The following is a 22,012-nucleotide window of genomic DNA, read 5'->3' as shown; positions in this document are numbered from 1 at the left end:
GTCTTACGGGTGTGGAACGACATGAGGGTGAGTAATTAATAACTGAAATTTCATGTTTGGGTGAACTAACCCTTTAAGATAATGTAGGAGATCTTTTAGTGCCATTCTTCTAATCGCAACGTAGGCTCATTAGAAAAACCTCTACCTACATTTTATCCGGTTCCGTACACAATACGATCAAAACATATTTACCATAGTGCATAATTTGTAAACTACTGCATTTTGTCATTTGCATAACAAACAGTTACATACTGTATGTATGGCTTTTCTGACAAAGTAAACTTGCTCGGTAGCTCACCTGGTAGGCTACATCATTGCACTTGAGATGGGAGTGCTCGGGTATGAGTGTTGTGATTCAAGAAAAGAGCTCAAAGACTTGTAGAAGCAATCCATAATGGCATGGTTGCTTCAGTTCTCATCTCACATTATGTTAGCTTTTCTAACATCATCGGTTTGGTTTAGGGTATGGTTAAGTGTAGGTGGCATGCTATTGTCAAACACGATAGAGCATTAAAGTCGGAATGAAATGGAAGTTGTGATAGTCTGTCTTCTCTATTGTAATGTATATCCAAGTGAAACGGCTTCTCTAACAAGAAAAAATATAGGGCGGGACTTGATTTTGTCCATGGGGAATTAATTGGATGGTTGGATTGTTGTGGTTTGGTATTGGTCATGTGAGTGAGAGGTTGTCCTGCCCTCACGAATTGTCAAGAATTTTCAATTTCGATTTCATGTTGACCTTTAGGCTCTGTTCACACCTGGTATTAAAATGCGTTTTGGTCGATTTGATCACTTCCGGTTTGAAAGGGAACGCTGGCGCGTTTTGGCTGCCGCTCCTTTCTCCCGCTTTGTTTGTTTGTTTTAATTATCAGACAATAGTTTTTTAGCATCTGAAGATTGAAGAATTTTTCGTTTTATTGTACTGCGATGTGGGATTATGTTTTACCCCTCGGTTTATTGTTCCTAATTCTGAACGTCTGCTGCTGGAACCAACTCTCCTGTTGCCCTGCTCAGGACTTACACTTCTGCGAGGCTGCTATTAGTGTGGATTCCTCCTGCATGGAACTGAGGTACACAGCTTGCCATCTGTTGAAATTGAAACGGAACTATTATCTGGCACATGATACCTATGCTAACTGTGGTGATGTTGGTATACTCCGGCGTAAGCGCTACTTACATCGCTCCTCAAGGCGCAGTTTTATATGTTCATCATCTGATGCTGTTTCCTATCCTGCATTTCTTCGTAAACCCCAAAGGCTGGTGTATAACCCTGCTGGAATTAACTATAACAACTTGTCTGCGCTCACATACAAAGAGCATTCACGGGTGTTTTCTGAGTCCCCGCGCCTGTTGAAATCGGCGTTTTTTAATGCTCGCTCTGTCAACAACAAAGATGTGACTTTATCTGATATCATTTTGGAAGAAAAACTCGACCTTTTAAGTCTAGTCGAAACATGGCACAAACAATCGAACAGTCTTCTTTTTAATGAACTTACTCCTGCTGGCTACGGGTTATTCGATCTCCCGCGATCCACTGGTAGAGGTGGTGGCATTATTGTATTGTACAACCAGCAATACAATTTAAGACCTGTAACTGTTCCTCTGTTTTCTTCGTTGGAATGTCTCGTTTTAACTGTTTCTGAGTGTCACTCAACTGCCATAGCTACAGTCTACCGGCCTCCTAAAGCAAATAAAGACTTTTTATCAGAGTTTGCGGATCTGCTGTCGTATCTGTGCCTGGACTCTTTTTTGGGGGGATTTTAACATCCAGATGGACAAAAAAGATTCTGCATTAACAAAGGACTTTTTATCTTTGCTGGAGTGCTTTAGTTTGAATCAGTCTGTTGACTGTACTACACATAACAAAGGACATATTTTAGACCTTGTGAGATCTAATGGATCTTTTGTGTCTCAGTTGTCTACTATTGATTTAGGGTTGTCTGATCATCTGGCAATCTTTTTTGATATGCACATACCTGTTGCCAACACTGCCTCCTCTCGTATCTTGACATACCGGAAATGGAGATCAGTTGAACCTTCTGACTTTTCTGTTTTTATTGACTCTTCATTAAGTAGTTTCTCTCCATCTGATCCTCTAGAGACAAAGGTTTCTATGTTAAATTCTGTTTTCTTATCTGGCCTGGACTTATTTGCACCTCAAAAGTCATGCTCTGTTTCATTTGTTCGTCCTGCTCCTTGGTATAATGAGGATTTGCGTATGATGAAGACATCTTGCTGTAAAATGGAGCATAGGTGGCGTCTCTCAGGTCTGACTGTTCATCATCAAACATGGAAAGACTGCTTATAAGAATATAAGGCTGGAATTGTTTCTGCCAGATCTAATTATTTTTCTAAAATGATTAATGACAATCAAGGAAATTCAAGACAACTTTTTAATTCTATTAACAAATTGCTGAATCGTAAAACTGTCTCTCATGTTACTGCTTCTGATCATCTCTGTAATAAGTTCTAGGATTTCTTTGGCACTAAGGTTGAAAATGTTCGTAGAGGTTTTTGTGCTTCTACTTCATTGTCTTCTTCTGCTGTTTTTATTCCTTGTTATTCTGGTACTATGTTTTCAAAATTTTGTACACTTGACACATATTCTCTTTTAGCAGAGGTCTCTAAAATGAAAGCAGCCACTTCTTTACTAGATCCCATACCGACTGGTCTGTTTCAGTCATGTTTTGTGTCTCTGTGTCCCGTTGTTCTGAGCATTATAAATGACTCTCTGTGTACTGGGGTTGTCCCAACAGTTTTTTAAAACGGCTGCGATAAATACTGACTATGAGAACCTTGCTAATTTCGGTCCTATATCTAATCTCTCCTTTCTTGATAAACTTTTGGAGTGAGTTGTTGCTACTCAGTTAATTTCTCATTTAACTGAGAACAATCTCTTTGAGCCTTTGCAATCTGGCTTTTGTAAATTCCATAGTACAGAAACAGCTCTGGTTAGGGTTACCAATGACTTGTTAATTGCTTCAGATTCAGTTTTGATCCTTCTTGATCTCAGTGCCGCTTTTGACACTGTTGATCATTTAGTTTTAATTACTTGTCTTGAAACTGTTTTTGGAGTCTCTGATGTTCTTAATTGGTTTAAGTCCTATATACCTCAATGATCGGAAGCAGTTTGTTGCCATGGGTGGATTTAGATCTGAGGTTAATGTTGTGCAATCTGGAGTGCCTCAGGGATCAATTTTGGGCCCTCTGCTTTTTAATATTTATGTTTTCCCTCTTGGCCAGCTTTTGAGATCACTTGGTCTAAATTTCATTTTTATGCAGATGATATTTAGATCTACATTCATTTTAAACCTAATGAAACTGTGCCTGTTGATTTTCTTTCTGAATGTATTTCTAAGATGAAAGAATGGATGACAGAAAATTTTCTTTGTCTTAACAGTAAAAATACTGAGATTGTGCTCGTTGGTTCACCCCACCAACTACGCAAAGCTGGGTCGGTCAATCTAACTCTTGATGGTTCAAATGTGGAGTTTCAAACAAAATTGAGGAATCTAGGGGTAATTTTTGATGCCAATTTAACGTTTGAGCCACATATCCAAAATACTGTTAAAACTTCTTTCTTCCATCTTAGAAATATTGCTAGATTGCGTCCAATGCTGTCGTTTACTGTTGCTGAGAGACTGATCAACACTTTTGTGTTTTCCTGTATTGATTACTGTAATGCCTTGTTGGATGGGGTGTCAAAAGCTACCTTAAACAAACTGCAGGTAGTGCAAAATTCGACTGCTAGAATCCTTACTAGAACTAAGATAAGAGATCATATTACTCCCGTTTTGGAGTCCTTGCATTGGCTTAGGGTTTTAGGTTTAGGGTTGACTTTAAAATTTTGATGCTTACCTACAAGGCCTTACATGGGTTGGCACCTCAATATTTGACCAAGCTTTTAATTCCCTATACTCCAACCCGTGACCTTCGTTCTTCTGAAACCGGTCTTTTAACTGTTCCCTTAACTCGTTTAAGATTGATGGGAGATAGGGCTTTTTCTTCACTAGCTCTAAAACTTTGGAATTCTTTACCGATTGAGATAAGGCAAGCTAAATCTCTTGGCATTTTTAAATCTCAGCTTAAAACAAATTTTTTTAGAGTAGCTTTTAATTGAATAATTGTAATTCTTCATTGTGCTTATTTTATAGTTTATTTTTTCGCTTTAACTTTAATCTTTATATTGTGTGGTGTATCTTTGTTGTTTTATTTGTTTCTGTAAAGCGCTTTGAGATGTACATTTAAAGGCACTATAGAAAATAAAGGTTATTATTATTATTATTATTATTATCACAAGTGGACGACGCTAAACAGGCGTAAACGGGCGGGCGGGGTGTAAAACATTTTGAGCTTGTCTTCTTTCAACCACTTCCAGAGATAGACTAAAACACATTCGACCTGATTGCTTTCATAGTGTAGACGCCTACTGACCTAATGCATAAACATTATGGTAAGCACGCTAGCCAGACAGGATTTAAACTTTGTCGACTGAAGACCCAAGTTTGGTTTGAAGATGAAAAATGTACCAAGCACAATGTTCTCTCACCATTCCTGATTTCTAACACACACTCACAGCGTTCGGCCGTGATCTTGAGGCTGTCAGAGCAAAATCGAAGATGCTACTCTCCATGTGTTTTTCCATTGTCCCCGGTCACGTTCATATATATTAATTGTGTGAGTTTATTTTGTCCATTAGATTGAACGATCTGAAAAAGAAGACACTCCCCTCAAAGAAATCTGGACAGAAGTGGTTGAAAGTGGACAAAAGAGACGGATTAAAACACCAGGTGTAAACGGGAATGTGTCTCCCTCGTCCACTTATGTTCCGATCGACCAAAATGCATCTCAATACCAGGTGTAAACAGGGCCTTTGTGGCACTCATCGGATATTTAGTTTCTGAACTGCCGCGATACGTACAACAACCAATGCAATAAAATGTTTCAGAGAAAACTGAACATGGTTTTAGCGCCTCTCACTGGACATTTCACTTTTAAATACAATTTAAAGTCTAAATGTTGTGAATGAAGTGCTATCACCATATAAGAGATCCGGCCTTTAACTATGTAAAACTCCTAACATTTATTAAGAATCATATTCCACACACTCAGTGATAGCAATTTGCTTGTTACTGTACAAGTCAAAGAAAACCAATACTAGACACATAAAGGCAGTTTAAAAGGCTCTTTGAATGACAAATGCAAGTGCTCTGACCGTTTCATGCCCTCCCTGCTGAACGCTGTGAATCCAGTGTAGTAGGTGGATGTGATGCAGTGCAGAGCTCAGAAACTCCTTCACCCTGGATCCTGTTTAATAAAACCAAGTTATTGCCTCTGGAGCACCATTAAAACTCTTTATAAAAAGGATCATGGCATGCACAGAACCACTGCACTCTCATGGCTAATACCACTGATATCCTTCTGAGTACTCCAGGGAGTCCATGAAGAAGATTTACTATATAAAGCTCTAATTTTTTTTTTTTTTTTTTTTTAATACGTTCATTACATTTCTAACACTCTGATGATCTGTGAAGCATAATGCAATGTATTTGTGTTAATATAACATTATGTAACTATAATGTAGTGTTACATAATGTTATATGTCAGGGTTGACTGTGACTCTGGGTGAAGAGACTAAACACCTGATAAAGAATATGTTTCCAGGTTAAAGAAAATGTTATGGCATCTTAGGTTATGAAAGACCACCCTCATTTGTATATTAAGACTTTCTCCTAGTCTTTACACTAGGGAATCGTTCAGCTCTGGAGTAACTAAAAGGGGTACAACGAGGCTAAAGGCCCCCCGAGGTAAAAGCTTCTTTTGAATTTTTTCTACCTCCCAAGCACTAAATAGCAAGAAAACTCATTTCCTGCACATCAAACTATCAGAGTTGAATTAGCACTGCCAAGTTTGCTGTGAGAACACCTGTATGTCACCTTGAGTGTACTGCGAAACTGACATGCATGCAAGAAAAGCTTGATCTTGAGCTCATTTGATCTAGCATTCTATCATTTTTAAATGTTGCATATGGTATAAATCAATAGGCTAGTTCTTCAGTAATTACTGAATAAGTGCAAAAGTACACTACCATTCAAAAGTTTTTTTTTAATGTTTTTGAAAGAAGTCTCTTATGCTCACCAAAGCTGCACTTATTTGATCAAAAATACAGTAAAAACAGTAATACAGTGAAATATTATTAAAATTTTAAACAACTATTTTGTACTTAAACATATTTTAAAACGAATAATTTTTCCTTTGAATTTTCAGCATCAGTACACACATATATTATATATTTACAAACTTTTATGTTAAATCTGATTAATCATGATTTTTTTTTTTTTTTTCAAAATGAACAAAATCATGTTAAGCCTATTATAGGTGTTTATATTTTAGTCCTGATGGGATGGTTTTTACGAGAAAATGCATACATGCGACATGCGTCACTTGTCCGTACATGTCTCAACATATAAAAAGTTTCACTGTAAACTCTGTAAAAAGTGTATGGTGTGGGAGTGGTATAGGTTAGGTTGACCGAATCACGATTTTCACAACTTAAAAACGTAACTACAATATGATTCAAGTAACATTTTCTTTATTAACCATCTAGTTTAAAAGGTTCTATTCCAAATGCAGCACACATGCTGTAAATGTTAAACAAATGTCTTATTGGTTAAATATCTTTACAGAAAATATGCATGGAATATGAAGGCAAATGTTGTACAAACATATCTTAAATCCTATATACTCAGAAATAATATAAAAAAATTAAAATACTAAATATTTCTTAGCCAAAAAGTAATAGCAATAAATAACACCAGTAATCAGAAAATAACAGCAGTTTTCAGCCTGTCACCATCATGCAAACATGAAATATCAAACAGTAGTAGTTCTTTACAGGTTTTTGCATTCCATTACACTATTTTTCCTGTTGTTTTTATGTTTGGTGGACATGCGTCTCACTCATGAAACGGCATTCTAAAAATGCGGCGGTCAAGTTAAAAAAAGTTCAACTCGCATTTAATAACTTTGCTTTTTTTTCCCCCATTCCACTTCCACCGTCTCGTTTTTCTCAACGCAATAACGCATTTTTGAGCGAACAGCCGCTTAAGACTAGCAATGTGTTCTGCGTTTGTAGAGCGTCACATGAGAGCGGTTAATCAGGCGCGCCATCATGTGGTCAGATCACTTTCTTCTCTTCACTGTTATCATTGCTGTATTGTCAACATGTCTAATTGTAACGTTTGCTAAAATTTTTATTCACAATCGTCATTTCTCAATTTAAAAATAATAAAATTGAGGCAGAACATCAAATTCGAATTAATCAAAAAAATCGGAAAAAATCGCCCAGCCCTAGTTTTACCACTACTACGTTTCCATAAAAACATACAATTGGACTTGTAACCTAAAGGTCGCGGGTTTGAGTCTCAGTACTGGCAGGAACTGAGGTGGGGTGAGTGAATGAACAGCGCTCTCTTCCACTCTCATTACCCACAACTGAGGTGCTCTTGAGCAAGGCACCTAACCCCCAATCACTCCCCGGGCCCCGCAGCAAAAATGGTCACAAAATGTGACCATTAAGTCACAGTCTGGAGCCCTGTATCGTTACCACTGTATAAAATGTCTATCGTTAGAGATTTTGCTATATCAAGTATATTGTAAATAATAGCACTATTGACACTTCAGAGTGAGAAAATACATGAATGGGAATATAAAAAGCAGGACATGCTTGATGTTAGAAAGAGTAATAAGTGAAATATATCCTGAAAAGGTGTGGTGCTCGTGCTGACTGGCACACTGCCGAAGTGTGCGCACACCAAAAATTGTCTGTCTCAGAAGCCGATCATGAACTTGGGACGTGCGCGATGTTAAAAATTGTTATTAAGCACACTAAGCAGTGAAAAAGAACTCACTGCGGTGCACACGCTGACTGACACACAGCGTAAGAGCACATGTACAGAAAGCGGCATCTCTCAGCATGCGATCACAAATACAGTTCTCTTTCACGTCTCTTTCATTGCTCTTGAATGGTCGAATACACGCTCAATTATGTCAAAATGCCCATTGTGTGGAGCATTCATGTAAACATAGCCGGTTATGTCTCAAGTGAAAGTAAACAGCTGGGTGTAAACTGGATGTGTATCAGGATCTGTGTCTTAAAGTGACAGTAGACTAATAAACCTGCTGCTCTGTCATTAGTGTGAATCAAACAAAAGAGAAAATAACTTACTGCTCTTGACTGAATAACATTTGTAAATATGATCATTAAATTTACTAACTCTAACTACATGTTAAATAAACCTATTGTACCTGAAAAACACTGTGTGAATGAAAATGAACTTTCACTGTTGTTAGTTTCACTCAAACCACCCTTGTTCACGTTACTTAAAAAACTCATGTAACTATATGAACTTAATTTGACTGAGTTGTTTCTACTAAAAATGGGTTTTGTCAGCTTTACTTAATAAGTGTTTGTTCAGTCAACTTAACATTGCTGAGTGAAATGCACAAATTAATGCTGACATAACTAACTGGGCAGTGGATCCGTAGTTCCCAGCATGCTTTGCAAGGGACTGCATTAGGTGAGTAAATTTAGGGATTAAAGAGTTATTTTATGTGTTTTTCAGTAAAGGGAAAGATGTTATTAGTTTATGTTAGTGTTTAATGTTCAGTTATGTTGGACATTTAGAGGAGTTTCTGTAATGTTTTTGAATTTTGTGGTTACCGTTATGCAGAAGAGTGGCGTGTTTAGGATGGAATTCCTGCACTCTATTCAATTAAGTTTGTTCAACGAGTTACTTTTTGAGTGCATTTTGTAGAGCAAATATTTCATTTAATGAGGTAAATGAAGTCAATAAATGTGTTAACCTTACGTAATAAACATAACATTATTAAGTAAACACATATTAATATTATGTAACAGTGACAAATTCAAATGATTTGTATTTACTCAAAGAAATTTTGTCAGCTTTACTTGAATTTCTTTTGTTCATACAACTAAATTGTTATTTGTAAAAATTACTCAATATAGTTGCGTGGAACCACTTGACACTTCTTTTTTAAGTAAATCCAACAATTTACTTTTTTGAGTGAACTTAATTTGTTTAATTCATATTTTTGTTATACTTTATTTGTCCTATCGTTTGTGATTTGCTTCTTTTTTCTTATTTTTAATAACAAAAATGAGATGAAATAACACAAAATAACTATATCGTATGGAAGCCCGTTTCCGCCACTAAATAAAAAAATAAAAACATTAATTGCGACTTTTTATCTCAGAATTCTGACTTTTTTCTCACAATTGCGAGTTATAAAGTCAGAATTGCAAGATATAAAATCTCAATTGCATGATATAAAGTCAGAATTCTGACTTTTTTTCTCACAATTCTGACTTTTTCTCACAATTGCGAGATATAAACTCACAATTGTGTGAAACGTTTTTCTCGCAATTCTGACTTTTTTTCTCGCAATTGCGAGTTTATATCTCAGAATTGTGACTTTATATCACACAATTGCGAGTTTATATCTCAGAATTGTCGCTTTATATCACGCAATTGCGAGTTTATATCTCAGAATTGTGACTTTACATCAGTTTCAGTTTGGATCCAGCCTCTTAAGAAGACCTCAGATGACTAAAACTTTGGAAGAGACGGCGCCAACTCCTGCGATGACTTCAGAAGATGCAACATCTGGATCAACACGCACATTCACATTCTATAAATCCTAATTATTGTTAATATGTAATTCATTTTTCCAGGAGCTCTTTGCTTCTACCTCCAATTACATTGCTAACAGTGATTGTATGTTAATCGCCTAAATTATTACATTATTAGCTAACTGCAGTCTCCAAATTGTAATGTTGACATGCATTCTCTGTAAAGCTGCTTTGAAACGATATGTATCGTGAAAAGCGCTATACAAATAAATGTGAATTGAATTGAATTGAACTTTATAACTCACAATTGTGAGAAAAAAATTGTGCAAAAATAATAGTGTAAAAAAAATATAAAATACACAAAATATAAAATAAAATAAATCCCCCTGTAAAAAGTCCCACAGTGACCAAAAGGAGTTAGGTTGCCAAAGGAGGAAATGTACTGTAATGTTTTCTATAAGCGGTAAGGAATACATTTATTATGAGGTACAGAGTGTGCAAAGTAGACTCAAGTTCCAATCACAATAGAGATTAATTTGTGAAATATGCCTGTACTGGCATTGTACTGTAGCTCCAGGATGTTCTTTGTGCTATACTCAAAGCAGAATAATAATGAGTCCTTATAAAATAAGGTTATGAAATGCCAAAAATGATTAAATGAACAGAACATTGTTCTGCCATTTGCTGAAGTGGTTGTTTTGAACAAGTGTGTAGTTAAATGTTTCTCAAACTAATAACTTAGCATATGCTAACAAAATGTGCCATAGTTGCCTCTACATCGACATCATTGTGGGGCCCATTAGTTGCCTTTGCATTTACATTTAGGGGGCAGTACGATTTTTGAAATGAAATGAATCTTTTATGCTCAGCAAGGCTAAATTTTTTGGTCAAAAAATACAGTATAAGCAATATTGTTAAATATTATGACAATTTAAAATAGCTGTTTTCTATTTGAATATATTTTAAGATGTCATTTATTATCATTTATTATTCTCCCATTCATAATAATACGAGTGCACCTCTTTCTATATATAAAGTCTTTGATTTGGCACAGGAAAAAAAATTACATTTCCTGTAGGCTGGGCCTTTAACCCTGGTGTACCCTACATATGTTCTGCTAAAGGTTTCTTCAGATTATCTGTCCAGACTGTCTCTGTAAAGAACAACAGTCATTTGTGCATTCTCAGTCTCGACCTGACAACTTGTCAGACTCCATGTTGTATGCTGAACTGGTTCTTCTCTCAGTGACCGGGATTTGCGTCATGGCTGTGCGTCAAACTCACCTCCCACGATGCTTAATGCAGGGCCCAGAAATCAGCAAAGGTTGCATCAATTTTGCATACTACTTTTCTCATACCAAAATGTACAAATTTTTGCCATCAGGTCATACTGTGCACCCAAGAGCTGTAGAAGTAACATGTCTTGTAATCCATACATATTATAGCTGTGGCTGCTCATTGTTAGGCTTCAGTGAAATGCCTGCGGTTTCGATACAATGAGCTGGCAATATCCCTTTTCTCTCATTCATTAACTTGATTAGTCATAAAGAGATTACCTGAAATATTGGCAAACTCATCAGGCCTAGCGGATCAGATTAGTCTTTCCACTTGTCTGTGCGTAGTTTCCTCTATGACTGAGATAATGCTGGGTTAATACATTTAGGATGTGAAATCTATTCAGGGTTAACGCTAGTCCTTCGCGTCAGGAGAGTCAGAGATGTTCTAATGCCTTCTGTACATGCAGGTGCATAAAACGAGTCATGTATGCAGGATCCAATTTCATTTAACATTCTCAATCATAAGCCGTATTCAGACTAGTTGGAATCGATTCCATCAAAAGGAATCGACTCCTCTTTAATAGCTTTTTTCAGTTCAGAAGAGATAATCATTCATTCGCCTTTCGGTTTGTTTTGAACGGTTTGTTTCAATGAATCAGTAAAAAACAGTTGCAGCATTTCTTTTATGTCGTCGCATAATGACGTTGTCGTGTACATATTTCTAACAATTCGGTGTCATGGCATGTCACGCTTAAACATTCAAATAAAGCCATATGTGTGAACTCATGTTGCTGATTAAGATTATTACCATTCATGCACTTTGTTAATGAGGTTTGTTGTCACAGTTTCATTCAGTGATCTTGCATGTCTAATAGCATATGACTGACAAATATTGATTAGTCTACTTCTTGGAGTTTTCTACATTAATTTTTTGCACCTAAAACACACAATACTATGGAAACTTGTTTCCACCACTGATTAAAAAATAAAAGTGGTAATTGCAACTTTTTATCTAACAATTCTGACTTTTTTTCTCGCAATTGCGAGTTATAAAGACAGAATTGCGTGATATAAACTCACAACTGCAAAAAATAAAGTCAGAATTGCGAGATATAACCTCGAGTTATAAAGTCAGAATTGTGGGATATAAACTCACAATTGCGAGAAATAAAGTCAGAATTACGAGATATAACCTCGAGTTATGAAGTCAGAATTGCAGGATATAAACTCACAATTGCGAGAAATAAAGTCAGAATGGCAGGATATAAACTTGCAATTGCGTGAAATAAACTCACAATTGTGAGAAATAAAGTCAGAATTGCGAGATATAAACTTGAGTTATAAAGTCAAAATTGCGGGATATAAACTCACAATAGCGAGAAATAAAGTCAGAATTGCAGGATATAAACTTGCAATTGCGTGAAATAAAGTCAGAATTGCGAGACAAACTTGAGTTATAAAGTCAGAATTGCGGGATATAAACTCAAAATTGTGAGAAATAAAGTCAGAATTGCGGGATATAAATTCGCAATTGCGAGAAATAAAGTCAGAATTGTGGGATATAAACTTGCAATGGCGTCAAATAAAGTCAGAATTGCGAGATATAAACTTGAGTTATAAAGTCAGAATTGCGGGATGTAAACTCACAATTGCGAGAAATAAAGTCAGAATTGCGAGATATAATCTCGAGTTATAAAGTCAGAATTGCGGGATATAAACTCACAATTGCGAGAAATAAAGTCAGAATGGCAGGATATAAACTCACAATTGCAAGAAATAAAGTCAGAATTACGAGATATAACCTTGAGTTATAAAGTCAGAATTGCGGGATATAAACTCACAATTGTGTGAAATAAAGTCAGAATTGCAGGATATAAACTCACAATTGTGTGAAATAAAGTCAGAATTGTGGCATATAAACTCACAATTGCGAGAAATAGAGTCAGAATTGCGGGATATAAACTCGTAATTGTGAGAAATAGTCAGAATTGTGAGATATAAACTTGAGTTTAAAGTCAGAATTGCGAGATATAAACTCACAATTGCGAGAAATAAAGTCAGAATTGCAAGATATAAACTCGAGTTTATATCTCGCAATTCAGTTTTTTTCTCTCGCAATTCTTACTTTTTTTCTTGTGATTGTGAGTTTATATCTTGCAATTCTGACTTTTCTTAGAATTGTGAGACATAAAATTGCAATTGTGAGTTATAAAGTTCAATTCTGAGAAAAAGTCATAATTGCGAGATGTAAACCCACAATAGCGAGAAAAAAAAGTCAGAATTGTGAAATAAAGTTGCAATTACTTTTTTTTTTATTCAGTGGCGGAAACAAGCTTCATACAATACAGACCTTTTCTTAAAGGGGACCTATAATGCCCCTTTTACAAGATGTAGTATAAGTGTCTGGTGTCCCCAGAATGGGTCTGTGAAGTTTCAGCTCAAAATACCCCACAGGTCATTTATTATAGCTTGTCAAATTTGCCCCTATTTGGGTGTGAGCAAAAACATGCAGTTTTTGTGTCCCTTTAAATGCAAATGAGCTGCTGCTCCTGGCCGCTTTCCAAAAGAGGGCGGAGCTTTAACAGCTCACGCTTCGTTTGCTCAACAACAACAAAGCTGGAGAATCTCACACAGCCAAAATGAGGATTGTCAGTAATGGTGTTCAGCCTTACATTGTTCAAACCAGAACAACATTACACACTAACTAAAGTTAAAGTTAAAAGTTAAACCTCTTTAAAGGATGAAACTGGCTTGTTCTGTACTCCACAATGGAAATGGCCTTCCTGAGGCTGATATTAAAATGTCAAGTTTCTGCAATTAATTAATTAATTAGCCTATTTTTTCCTCGGATGCCATTTGGATGTTGAAAGGTGCAGTATGTGGAAGGTTATTGCACTCAGGTTAGTCAAAAAACACATGAGGAGAAGCATTGGGATAATACAATATCAGCCATCACAGAAATTTGCATTTGAACAAGATTAGGTTCTCAGAGGACAATTGAGTGTGCCAAAAAAACAGTAGGAAATTTGCTCTGGAACAAAGATTTGGTAGATTCAGGTGTGATTAAAATTGCAAAGTATGTCTGTGAAACACAAATTTCACTAACGCCCTCCAGGAAAACTTGTCCCACCCACATAGGGCTGTAGTAAACCATATTGAGTTGTTTTTCTCTCATTTGTAACATTTCACAAAGCGAGAATAAATAATCTGGACATCGTTTGTTTTTCTTTAGTTTTTCCTTGATAGAAGACAGGAGAATGGCTTGTTTGGACAGCAGCCCTTGAGTGCAACCTTGGGAGTGGAGCTGACTGAATTACCGTGGTAAATGTGTGAATATCGGATGGTCTAAAATAAGTTTGGAAAAGAGGGTTGGGATACTGACTGCTTGGCGCAGTCCTGTACAGATCCGACTGTGGCCATGTAAATAGAACCACAACAGTTTTACGTTCCCTGTGATATTTGTATACACCGTTTTATTGTTTTGATAAGTAAGACTATGCGTGATGTGTCATGGGTTGACGTCTGTAGAACATTTGCTCATCTCTGAGACGTCAAATGAGCATGTGACTTATTTTATACTAACTCACCTAACTAACTCCAGTGTAAACTTTGTTTTGGCGTGATGCACGCAGGCTTAGCGCTGCACCTTTTCTTATTTCCATAACTACTAAACATGGTTTTAAAAGCTCTCTCTGTAAACATTGATGGGGTTGGCAAACATCATTTGTAAAAAAAGTTTATAGTGCACTTTTAAGGTACTTTTTTGTCACTGTGCATAAGTGACTAGACATTCTGCTAGATAAATACTTTTTTATACAGTATAATGGATTTTTTATATAGGATTCTGGAGGTGAAGGAACCCTAATCCTGATCTGCTATATCAAAGGCAGTGTGAAATCTAAATCCAGTTGGTCACTAGCAAACATCTGTAATATAATGAATTATTAATTACAATATAATGAATAATGACATATTTGCCATTTATGTTGATTTCTGTCAGAATATGTTTAAATTTTAAAGTGACCCTTTTATGCATTTTCAGATATTACCTGTCACGTAGTGTCTAATATAGCTGTTTGTGAATGTAAAAGGTCTGCAAAGTTTAAAAAATGAAAGTGCTGGACAAATAAAGTTATTGGAATCGATATAAGAATCGATTCTGAACTGCTGAAATGAGTCGTCAGCAATTCCAGTCTCACTTCCTACTTAGGTTTGTAACAAATTTGCACAATGCCGGCCAATGGTCTTCATTGGCTGCCTGCGAACAATGTCTACTTTGACCCTCAACACTTTACTTGTAGCTGAGACTGGAAGAGTTTGGTTTATGTTGTCAACATTTTGAGAAGATGCTGTTTTCTGCTGCGAAAGCAAACCTACAATGATGCACTTCCAATTGATAAGGACATGCGCTGGAATTGATATGAAAAGTAACGATGACGTCGACTTTATCGTATCACTGTGTATCAAGTGCTGAGGAAGATCCGAGCTGAAATTCAGATATGGTAATGGGTGTTTTATTTCTGACACGAGCTGTAAGCGTTCAACCAATCAACAGACTGGGCCATCTAAACAATCAGAGCAGAATAGCTCTCAGAAAGGAGTGGTTTATAGAGAGTAAGTCCTTTATTGAACCAAACTGTAGCTGGGCTTCCAACCAAACATGAAACGAATCTTTTCAAACGTTTCCATCAAGTTGTTCAAGCAGATGACGGTGGCATTGGTCATAGGCGCTGCCGAGCACCCACTGAGAAACTCAAGATATTCTCCATATTCTCCAAAAAAAAAATAGCGATGTAAGTGCAAGTAACGATGGTGTCGGTTTTATCGTATCAATTCCAATATCGCATCAATTCCAGCACGAGTATATATATAAGTATCTATCAAAAGTGGTCCAAGGAAGGAACGGTGGTGAACCGGTGACAGGGTCCTGGGCGGCCAAGGCTCATTGATGCTTGTGGGGAGCGAAGGCTGGCCCATGTGGTCCGATCCAACAGACGAGCTACTGTAGCTCAAACTGCTCAAGAAGTTAAAGCTGGTTCTGATAGAAAGGTGTCAGAATACACAGTGCATCACAGTTTGTTGCGTATGGGGCTGCATATATGCAGACCAGTCAGGGTGCCCATGCTGACCCCTGTCCACCGCCGAAAGAGCCAACAGTGGACACGTGAGCATCAGAACTGGACCACAGAGCAATGGAAGAAGGTGGCCTGGTCTGATGAATCACGTTTTCTTTTACATCACGTGGATGGCCGGGTGCGTGTGTGTCGCTTACCTGGGGAACACATGGCACCAGGATGCACTATGGGAAGAAGGCAAGCCGGCGGAGGCAGTGTGATGCTTTGGGCAATGTTCTGCTGGGAAACCTTGGGTCCTGCCATCCATGTGGAAGTGTGTGTGTGTGTGTGTGTATGTGTATGTGTATGTGTATGTGTATATATATATATATATATATATGAATTGCTTACTAATCTTTTCTTTGTGAGGTTAAATCCAATTTTCAACCTTGAATTGCCCACTAGAATCAAGCATTTATACATGACTGAATTGTCAGTTATATTAATTATAATTATATATTAATTATATATAATATATGATTAATTTATATTAATTTACCCTGGGGATCAATAAAGGAAGTCTAAGTCTGAGTATAAAAATAATTATTAGATTAAGCTTTCATCATAGTCTGGGTAATTTTGCATCCAGAGTTTGCAGTTGCCATTTTCCAACATGTTTTGTTCATGTATTCTCACTTGAGACATAATTTTCATGATTCTCTCATGATGACATTGAAAATTGCAACACTTTAATGGAAATAAGGGTTTGGGAGGGGAAGCAGCCATTATAAGGCAGTGCATGTAGAAATGAATATATCTCCGTCGTAAATGAGCCAACCTCTTTGCCAGCCCAAAAATGCAATGATATGCCTCAGCACACTGTAATATACTTACAGTAAATGATTCATGCAGCGCTTGTTTTATGGAAATATATAGACTATTAAACTTCCATTCGCACATTCCCGACCTGCTTCTTACTTTATTGACCTAAAAGTCAACACTGAAGATTTAATGCTGTTGGCAACCTCTGGATTGTGACTTTCTTTGGGCCAACGTTCCTATAGACATCTGCTGGAAAACCTAAAAGTTAAAAGATTTGGACTGTATTGCTGCTCTTCTGCAACATCTGGCAAGTAAACTTTAAACTTTAAAAAGAAGTACATTAAATGAGAGTTTCACTAAACTGATGAGCCACAAAAGGATTCTCAATTAAAACTCTTCACAGTTGATGCAACCTCTCATCCAGTTGTAATGCAGGCTAACTGAGCATCCTTCACCTGTAGGTTATCAATGCACATTCCACAAAGACCCTCTAGTGGACAGTGCAGAAACTGCAGGAGACAAATAGGCTCATTCTTAGATCTGAGCTGATGATACAACACACCCTACCAAATGAACCTTTGAGATGAGAACTTTAGGATGAGTACATTAGGACAGTGCAGTTGGTTTGTTACAATAAAACTGAAACGTTTGGATGCTTAGTTGGAATGATGATCTTCAGTTATAAGCATTTGGATTGAAAAATTGACTTTTATATGGATTGTTTTTAAATCAGTCATTGGAAAAAAATGAAGCAAGTATGTTTCCGTTAAACTTCATATTCATGCACTGTAAAAAAAAAAAAAAAAAAAAAAATTCACAATTTGTTATTACAACATTTTTTTTTCTTTTGTCAAATCAACTTAGATAATTAATGTGGTTCAGATAACATAATATCTTGAGTTTCTGTTGATTAAACCAATCACCTTCATTGTATTAACTTTTAAGTTAATACAATGTAAAAACAATTTACGTAAAAAATGTTAAGTTAAACCAACAATGGTTTTTTTTTTTTTTTTTTTTTTTTTTTTGTCAATTATTTATACTAAAATCGCTTAATAGTTCTGACAACGTTAGGTTAACATAAACGTATCAACTGCACATTCAATTTTGCATTGGTGCCAGGTCTTCCCAAATATTCTTTTAGACCTTTTTCCTTATACTTGTTCTTAAGTATAAGTAATATAGTATAGTCTCTACTATTTGCTGATTATACTATATGTGACTACCCAACTATTTATTAAGCAGAAACCAGAGCTTGTAATTCATGGACATACAAGCCCCATGATGCCGTAGGAGCAAGTGCAGGATTGCAGCTGACCTCTTTGGCAGAAAGGACAGGATGCAAATGGAGAGTAATCTTAGAATCAGTTAAACTGCTTTCATGCAAAGCAATGCAAATATGCCACGTGTGGTATCAGGCCAAAGCAGAATGCTCACTTTTGGTTGCCATCATGGCCTGTCTTTGAACCCTTGCCCAGCATACACACATCTAAACACTTTTTTCTTTCCCACATACACACTCTTAGGAGACCCGAGTGCAGTAGATTAGTGACTTCACAATGACGAAAGGTTTACAATTCTTCATGTCCTACATCCAGATGTTTCTATTTCTCATAGTAACACGTCCCTGATTAACCACTCGTAGGAGGAGACTTCATTTGCCTGATATATCACTATTCCCCATGGTTACATTCGTTTGTGGTGGAAGACCACCTGAATTTGACTTACCTCTGTAACTAGCCAAAGATGAATTCAGTCCATATGTGAGCGCAGCTGTTGAATCTTTAGGTCTTTTTCTGGGTGCTCCCTTAAATGAATGAAGAGGTACAGTCTGGATTAGATGTTCTACTTTTTTTCTTTTTTCTTTTTCTTTTGCACTAAATAAATGACATGGTGTGTCATGACCGAAACCATGACCGAAAAGTCAGTTGCTGGTTGAAGATGCCAAAGCTAGGCTGAGATCACATTGTTACACATCATTTATCCTTGTCTTTCCATGTGCTGTCTATGTTCTGAAAAATCAAATCAGGACAAGAACCCAAAATTTTGAGAACAGTTTTGCCGGGTATGCTTGTTCTGAGAACATCCAAAGAGTGCTCTCAAAGGTAAAAATACATCGAAAAAATATTTTGTATTCTTTTTTTCCCCTCAAATTGTTGAATGTGCCCCTAGGGAGCCATTTTAATGATAATAATAATTCTGATAACTTTCCCAGAACAGCTGGATTGAAATCCTTGCCACAATCTAAACACTGCGTGAGTCACTCTTGCAGAAAATTGGATTTTATAATACCATTTTCTTCATTTTTGCTGGGGTGAATTTGTCTTCCAACATTTGCACAGAATGAATATCTTAGGAACAGTCAAAATGCACTCAAGAAATATGGTATAGCATTCAGTATGAGAGCGGTCAAGAAATTACCCCATTTTATAAAAGAACTCCCTGGCGACTAAATGTTTAAAAACGGTTTGATGTGAACACGTTTCTGAAAGCATTCTAGACACATTGTTTAGACTAAAAAGTTTGCAATTACTCAAACATAGTTTGACTTTACACCTGCATCATTATGCAAGCTCTGGATAACATGTATGGTTCCCCCAAAATATGGTCTTTCAGAACTACAGGTCCCTCGTATGAGAACTGCAAGCATTAATGTAATCTAAAAGTCATTTCCTCATGCTTTGGCAGGTCTAGAGCACACATGCAGTGAGGCATTGATTGACTGATGTGATGTGTGACTGGACTGGCACCCCTGTTGTCATATGAAGCTTTCGCACCCTTTTCATAGTTCCTCTAACTATTGGCAGAAGCACTCTCTTTTTGGTGTGTTCTCATCACAGGAACTGGAAATGATTTTAGTTATAGGAACACCTTCTGGGGGAACTAAGTTCAGAGTAGGGTCTAACCCAGCACTATAGGAACTATCAGTGACATAAATGTACATTGATTGGCTGAACGCATGCCATACGAAACACTGGCACCCAATATTTTTTAAAAAGCCATGTAAACACACAGTTTACATATACTTACTCCACAAACATAGAAAACAGTGATAGATGGACCGACGCCAAAGTCCAGGCACTTCTCAACCAATCACGGTGTCCTCCATCCTCCAGATGTTGACGTTGTTAAATGGCACACTTAAAGGATTAGTTCACTTCAGAATTAAAATTTCCTGATAATTTACTCACCCCCATGTCATCCATGATGTTTATGTCTTTCTTTCTTTAGTCGAAAAGAAATTAAGGTTTTTGAGGAAAACATTCCAGGATTTTTCTCCTTATAGTGGACTTCAATGGGGTTCAACAGGTTGAAGGTCCAAATTGCAGCTTCAAAGGACTCTACACGATCCCAGACGAGGAATAAGAGTCTTATCTAGCAAAACTATCGGCCATTTTCGAAAAAAAAAAATAATCTAAACGTATATACTTTTTAACCACAAATGCTCATCTTGCACTGCTCCATGCATTTCGTAATCACGTTGGAATGGTCACGCGTGATGTAGGCGAAAGTACCGATCCAGTGTCTACAAAGCAAACGTGCAGAGACTAAGTCAAATGGCCTTTACAAAAAAAGGTAAAACAACGATGTCGGACGATTTTGAAGTTGGAGGAGGAAAGGAGATGGAGTTTTTCGCCCCACCGCGGTACTTCCGCCTACGTCACTAGTGACCTTTCCAACGTGATTACGTCATGCGTGGCGAATCGCAGAGCCATGCAAGATGAGCATTTGTGGTTAAAAAATATATTATTTTTAATTTTTTTTTAGAAAATGGCCGATAGTTTCGCTAGACAAGACTCTTATTCCTCGTCTGGGATCTGTGTAGAGCCATTTGAAGCAGCACTGAAACTGCAATTTGGACCTTCAAGCCATTGAACCCCACTGAAGTCCACTATTTGGAGAAAAATCCTGGAATGTTTTCCTCAAAAACCTTAATTTCTTTTCGACTGAAGAAAGAAAGACATAAACATCTTGGATGACATGTGGGTGAGTAAATTATCAGGAAATTTTAATTCTGAAGTGAACTTATCCTTTAAATTAAGTCGCTTTCAGCCGGCTTATATCACTTCAGAGTCCCTACTGGCAGTGTGAATGCAACCAGGAAAATGGCCCTAGAAGCCCCTATACTTCATAATGCTTTCTTCAACCTAAAATGCTATAGAACTAAAATATGTAATAAATTTTGATGTTCTGTAGTTGCTCAGTTAATAACAGACTGGCATAGGGGTGAAATCAATCACAGTTTGGCATCACACTGCTGTTTATTGGCCAAAGCATTTAAAGACCAGGATACTTGCAGTAGGTTGCTGAGAGAATACAAGAATGAACCTTCCTGGAGTAGCAGACACAATATTTGCTTGATTTTGTCTGCTGTGTGTTTTCATTGTAAAGCTGTCAACATAATTGACAAATGAAGAAGGTCACTAGAAGTTGAGAAGAGTGATATATTCGTAATAATGTGTAAAGTTGTCATCTACAAATCAAAACCCTGAACTCTAAAGGCTAAAAAGCTTGATATAGAGATCAAAGTGAAAAGAAGCTTGGGAGGAATCCAGCCCATCAATATAATGGAATCTGTAAAGAAAAAAAATTCTACAACCTAACAATTTCTTACGAGCAAGTTACTGAACTTTGAGTCTCAGAACTAGTTTTATCTGTTTTTGGCTTCATCTGAATGCCCTAAGTGAAAAGAGATTGACCTTTCCTGCCATTCTATTGTATTTTTCACCATTACTAGTGAAATTAGTGTGAGAATAGTGCATTACTTAATAGTCTTGAAGAAGCATTTAGGGTTTCACTTGTATTAGCAAGTAATTATGTAAAAAAAAAAAAAAAGAAAAAAGAAAAAAAAAGTGCTTTAGATGTAAAAAGTTAAAGGTTGAATATATCAAGACCACTGATGCATTTTATAGAGGTAGTGATGTGATTTGATAAATGATGCAGCTGAGGTCTCAGGTGCTTTCACTGTGCTCCTGTCAAAGGCAAAATAGTAGATAAGACCTTGTGATTCATCTGATGGCGTTGCAGAGGATGTGGTGATCTGTAAGTAGGGGGTGAGGCACAAATCCATTCATGACTCACAATCCATTGATGGTGTTTTCGCTTGGAAACACCTGCTGAAAGTACCACACGCACGGATGGGAAAAGAGCTCAGATGCAGTTTGCGTTACTCAGCAAATGAAGAATGTTTGTTAGGGCTGGTATAAT

The sequence above is a fragment of the Ctenopharyngodon idella genome, chromosome 8, assembly GCF_019924925.1.
Source record: "Ctenopharyngodon idella isolate HZGC_01 chromosome 8, HZGC01, whole genome shotgun sequence".
NCBI classification, from domain to species: Eukaryota; Metazoa; Chordata; class Actinopteri; order Cypriniformes; family Xenocyprididae; genus Ctenopharyngodon; species Ctenopharyngodon idella.
This window is presented reverse-complemented; position numbering follows the sequence as displayed.